Source organism: Fomitiporia mediterranea (assembly GCF_000271605.1).
Source record: "Fomitiporia mediterranea MF3/22 unplaced genomic scaffold FOMMEscaffold_6, whole genome shotgun sequence".
In the NCBI taxonomy this organism is placed as follows: Eukaryota; Fungi; Basidiomycota; class Agaricomycetes; order Hymenochaetales; family Hymenochaetaceae; genus Fomitiporia; species Fomitiporia mediterranea.
The window spans coordinates 3,315,698-3,321,716 of NW_006760391.1; positions in this window are offsets into that span (position 1 = coordinate 3,315,698).

Genomic DNA, 6,019 nt, shown 5'->3' on the forward strand with positions numbered 1-6,019 from the left:
AGAAGGTAGGATTCATGCTCAGGTTTAATAATGTCCTTATTAGAATGCTTGAAAAAGCTCTTCACCTAGAACTGGTTGATAAGATTCTTAGAATAATGCTAGAACTAGTTACTTACACTGAGTAGAAGACACACACTATCTCCTTTGACCAAGCTGTAGCTTGGATACATTAAGTCTGTACAGAATGCTTATACATACATCCAGCTCTAACAGTTCTGAGCCCTTAGATCAATCTGCCTGTAATTCACAATCAATCTATTCTAATGAACATTAGAGAAGTCTGAAAGTAAGGAGTATGCTTTGCCTACAGAAAGTCAGAGCACCAAATTAAGGACTGCCTACAGAAGTGACAGTACATCTGTCAGGTTATTAGAGTAATGATGAGTGACAAGCAGGATTTGTAGTGAGAAGCCTTTTCTACAAATCTGGAAGTCACCTCAGAACTCTCAGACCCTAACTATACACTCTAGGATTTTGTAGAGGCCTAACAGTGAATGTAGTACTAAAGAGCTATGACTCGGATTTTTTAATGGCCACTTTTGATTCAATGAACACTGTAGGATTAGAAGTAAATAAAGTAAGAAAAGTAGAAAAAGTAGAAAAAGTAGAAAAAATAAATCAACAAAGTTATTTATTAGAAAGAAAAAAGTTGAAAACAAAAGTAGATAGTTCTCCTATTTTTTCTGATTCTTTTGATTCTTCTCTTCACACTTCATCCAAGTCTAAATCTGTACAATCTGACTTACTACTTCTGTATTCTAAGATCTTAGAATGTTCAGAATGTTACCTAGCCCTGTTTACTACTCAGTAGTTTGTCTGTAGTATTAAGTAGGGATAGCCTCAGCTGAGTTCACAGCTAAGGACATGAGTCTGTCCTTGTTGAAAGAGAGAGGTTAATAAGGAAATGTTAGTACATATACTCACCCTCTTAGACAACAAGGCCACACAAGCTGTACATTCCCTTCAGAACAAGTAGTAGTTTATCTGAGAATGTTCTAGACACTAGCTCTAGGTTTCTATCCTCTTAGCTCCCTTCTTAGGATCCCCTCAGATTCAAACAACAGCTCTAGTAGACAGTGGATGTACTGGTTTGTGTATTAATAAGGCCTTTGTGTAGGAACACTACCTCCCTACTCAACACGTTCTACTTCCAATCCTAGTATATAATACAGACAGAACCCTAAACTAGAATAGTCAGATCACTGAGTTTGTCCAACTATGGATGACCATTTAGGATCATGAGGAAAGTATTGAGTTTAGAGTCACTAACCTCAGAAAGACAGACATCTTCATTGGATTTGAATGGCTCAAGGCTCACAACCCTACTATTGACTAGTTAGAGTAGACACTTGTGTTCAATCAGTGTCCCAAGTCTTACAGCTACCTTACACTACTGTTCTAAGTAGATATAAACACTTCCAATGTTACTAACAGTTCTAATAAAGGTGACTAGTTGTTCTTCTTCAACTAGGATAGATATAAGGATACATATTCTAGTTGAGGTAGAATAGAGCTGATTCAAAGAATGTCTGAGACAGAACCAGTCTGGAACCCCCTTAGAACAACTCTACTCTAGAACACACATAGACTCAGCCTGCCAGATTTTGTCTAAGAGTTCCCTAAAGTCTTTAGTGAAGAGGAATTCAACCAGCTTCCTAAACACTGTCTCTAGAACTATACAATTGAATTGACTAAGGGTTTCCAACCTAAGGATTGTAAGGTCTACCTACTCAACAGAGACAAGCAGGAGGCACTCAATGAGTTCCTTTGAGAAAATCTTCAGAATAGCTAGATCCAACCCTTAAAGTCTCTTATAGCCTCCCCTTTCTTCTTTGTCAAAAAGAAAGATAGGAAGCTCTACCCAGTCTAGGATTATTGTTGTCTCAATGAGGGTACTGTCAAAAACAAGTACCTGCTCCCCCTGATTCAGGAGCTCATTAATAAGATACATACATTCAGGGTTTTTACTAAGTTGGACGTTTGATAAGGGTACAATAATATTTGGATCCAAGACAGAGATGAGTGGAAGGCTGTGTTCTGAACCAATCACAGATTGTATGAACTGACTGTAATGTTCTTCAGACTAACCAACTTGCTTGCAACATTCTAGTCATTCATGAATCACATCCTTACAGATCTGATTAACTCAGAGCACATTAGTGTGTATCTAGACAACATTCTGATCTTCACTCAGACAGTCAAGCACTATTACTAACTGATCCAATCAGTTCTACAGCAGTTCCAAGATAATAAACTGTTCCTCTAAGAAGCAAAGTACTCTTTTGTACAGGAGTCAGTAGATTATCTAGACTTTGTAATCAGTGGAGGAGAGGTCTGTATGGATCTGGCAAAGGTGACTACAGTTTAGAACTGGTCACAACCTTAGAACCTGAAACAGGTCCAAGTGTTCCTTAGGTTTGTAAACTACTACTAATGCTTCATTTGAGGCTTTAGTACTATTGCCTAGCCCCTTCACAATCTTACTAGTAAGGATGTTCCTTAGTAATGGGATGATTAGTAGTAGTCTGTATTTGAGTCCCTCAAGTAGGCTATCACTAGTGAGCCTGTATTAGCAGTTCCAACAGTTACAGACAAGTTCTGAGTCAAAGCTAATTCTTCCAACTTTACAAATGGAGTAGTACTGTCCTAGTTTATTAACAGAAAGTAGTGTCCAATAGTGTTCTGATCAGAATCCCTCTCTGTAACAGAACAGAACTACCCTATCTATGACAAGGAACTCCTTACAATTGTCTGTTCCCTAGAAGAGTAGTGTTAATATCTCCTTAGTACTCTACAGAAGTTTGAGATTTAGAGTGATCACCTTAATCTCTAGTACTTCTGTATGCCCTAGAAGCTCAACTGCTACTAAGCCTACTGAATGTTAGAACTATAGGACTTTGACTTTGTACTGACCTACAAACCCAGAATGTAAATAACAAAAGCTGATTTACTCTCAAGACAAGTAGGTTATGAAAGGGGGGAGAATAATAACAAAAATCTTGTTCTCCTAGACAATTCCTGTTTTACATCCAAGACAATCTGAGAGATCTGACTCAAATCTGAGGATGTTGACTTTGTTACTTACATACAGTAAGCTCTGAGACACACATAGGACTAGGTTGTAGTGAAGCAACTAGAGAAGTAGGCTAGGGATTAGGAGGAGGATGAGGATAGACAGGTTTACTAGGAAGGCTGACTGTATGTTCTAAAGGATCAGAAACTACAGGAGGACATTGTCTGAGCTCATCACAACAATCCAACTGTAGGACATCTGGGCTGACACAAAATGTAGGAACTCATTACTCAGAACTACTAGTAGCCTAGAATGTAGAGGGAAATCCTGAAGTACATGACTGGTTGTGATACATGCTAACAGACTAAGGCCTACCAGACAAGGGTTCAGACTCCCCTACATCTGTATTAGATTCTGGATCACTCTTAGGAAGAAGTCTTGGTAGACCTGATTAGTAAGCTACCTGAGTCTCAGGGTTACAACACTATCTGTGTGATTGTTGACCAATTCTCTAAGCAAGTCCATACAGTTCTGACCTGAACAGAACTCACTTTCAAAAGTATGGTGTACATTTATTAGGATCATGTCTTCCAGTTACATAGACTCCCTCAGAAGCTCATTCATGATTGTAGACTGTAATTCAAGTCAAAATTCATACAGGACTTGTATGTGCTTCTCAGAATTCAAGAGAACCCTTCTACTACCTATCACCTACAGACTGACAGTCAAACTGAGCAAGTCAATCAGGAGATTAAGCTCTACCTCTAAATGTTCATCAATCATCAGTAATCAGATTGGTCTGAATGGTTAGCTCTGACAGAATTTGTACACAATAACTAACAATACTCTACAACAGAACAGTCTCTGTTCTTCCTCAATCATGAGAGACATCCATACTAGGGGACAGTTCTAAACCAGAATGACAGTTCTGAATCTGTAACAGACTTTGTAGAACAGATGCACAGAACTAGGGAGGACACACAAGCTCTTTTAGAAAAGGTAGTATAGGTTATGAAGCAGAACTATGATTAGAAGAGGTCTGTAGCTGAGGATTACCAGCCTAATGACAAAGTTATACTGGAAGCTACTAACCTGACTATGGATCACCTAATGAAGAAGTTGGACAACAAGCACTTCAGACCCTTCATTATTGAAAAGAAGGTTAGTACCTCTGTCTACAAACTCTAACTTCCAGCAATATAGAAGTGTATACACTCAGTGTTTAACAAGGTTCTACTGTCTTAATACTACAATCTGGGTTTTCCTTTGTAACAAAGACCCCTACTGCCTCTACTAGAACTCATTAGTTCTGAACCAGAATACAAAGTAGAGTATGTAGCAGATGCTAAGCTGGTACACAGAAAGCTCAAGTTCCTTATCTACTAGAAGGGATACTCAGTTGAAGAACACACTTAGGAACCTACTAAGAATCTCACCCATACTACTAAGACAATCCAAGACTTCTATTGACTTCATCTGAGTACTCTGTAACAACTCTGCCTTACAGATTTCCAAACCCTACTGTTCTGACCTATGTCTAAGCTGCTAACTAAGCCTAATACTCACTAATCAGAATGATTAGTTTTAGAGGGGGGGTAATGTTACAGTTCTCTACTCTTATACCTTTAGTTCTGAGGGTTCTACACCCTTCTGTACCAGAACTTAGGACTTCTGTCCCTTAGGAGCACTGTCTATAGACTATATGTGTACTGACTCTTGCCACCACCCTTCCTTACTTTATCATTCCATTCCTTTAACCACCCCTTTATTCTTTGTATCATTCTATAGTCTCTTACCCTTTGTCCATCCCTTCATTCTTTGTACCTTTATCTTTGACATTCCTTTCTTTCATTCTTTATAGCTTATTATTCTTAGTGGCTCATACTCTCTGAGTACTCTTGTATAGTTTAGTATATATAAGTGTACAAGATCAGACTAGTCCTGTAGTCTTGATCTTGTCTACTCTAAGTAGTCCTGTACTCTTAGGCTTACTTTATATACTCTACTCTTGTCTTACTCTCTCTCTCTGCCTGTTCTGTAAGTTCTGACTATGTTCTAGTACTTACATTCTGTATTTCTGTTGTGTAGGATAGTTGTAGCCTGGGTCCCCTTACTAAGCCTTTGGGTCCCCTCTATACTGTTGCTGACAGTCTGTAGCTGAGGATTACCAGCCTAGTAACAAAGTTATGCTGGAAGCTACTAACCTGACTACAGATCACCTAATGAAGAAGTTGGACAACAAGTGCTTCAGACCCTTCATTATTGAAAAGAAGGTTAGCACCTCTGCCTACAAGCTCTAACTTCTAGCAACATGGAAGCACATACACCTAGTGTTTAACAAGGTTCTACTGTCTTGATACTATGATCTGGGTTTTCCTTCATAACAAAGACTCTTACTACCTCTACCAGAACTCATCAGTTCTGAACTAGAATACAAAGTAGAGTATGTAGCAGATACTAAGCTAGTGTACAGAAAGCTCAAGTTCCTTATCTACTAGAAGGGATACCTAGTTGAAGAACACACTTAGGAACCTGCTGAGAATCTTACTCATACTACTAAGACAATCTGAGACTTCTATCAACTTCATCTGGGTGCTCTACAACAACTCTGCCTTACAGATTTCTAAACCCTACTGTTCTGACCTATACCTAAGCTACTAACCAAGCCCAATGCTTACCAATCAGGACAATTGGTTTTAGAGGGGGGGTGATGTTACAGTTCTCTACTCTCATACCTTCAGTTCTGAGGGTTCTACACTCTTCTGTACTAGAACTTAGGACTTCTGTCTCTCAGGGGCACTGTTTATAAACTATATGTGTACTGACTCTTACTACCACCCTTCCTTACTTCATCATTCCATTCCTTTGACCACCCCTTCATTCTTTGTATCATTCTATAGTCTCTTACCCTTTGTCCATCCCTTCATTCTTTGTACCTTTATCTTTGACATTCCTTTCTTTCATTCTTTGTGGCTTATCATTCTTAGTAGCTCATACTCCCTGAGT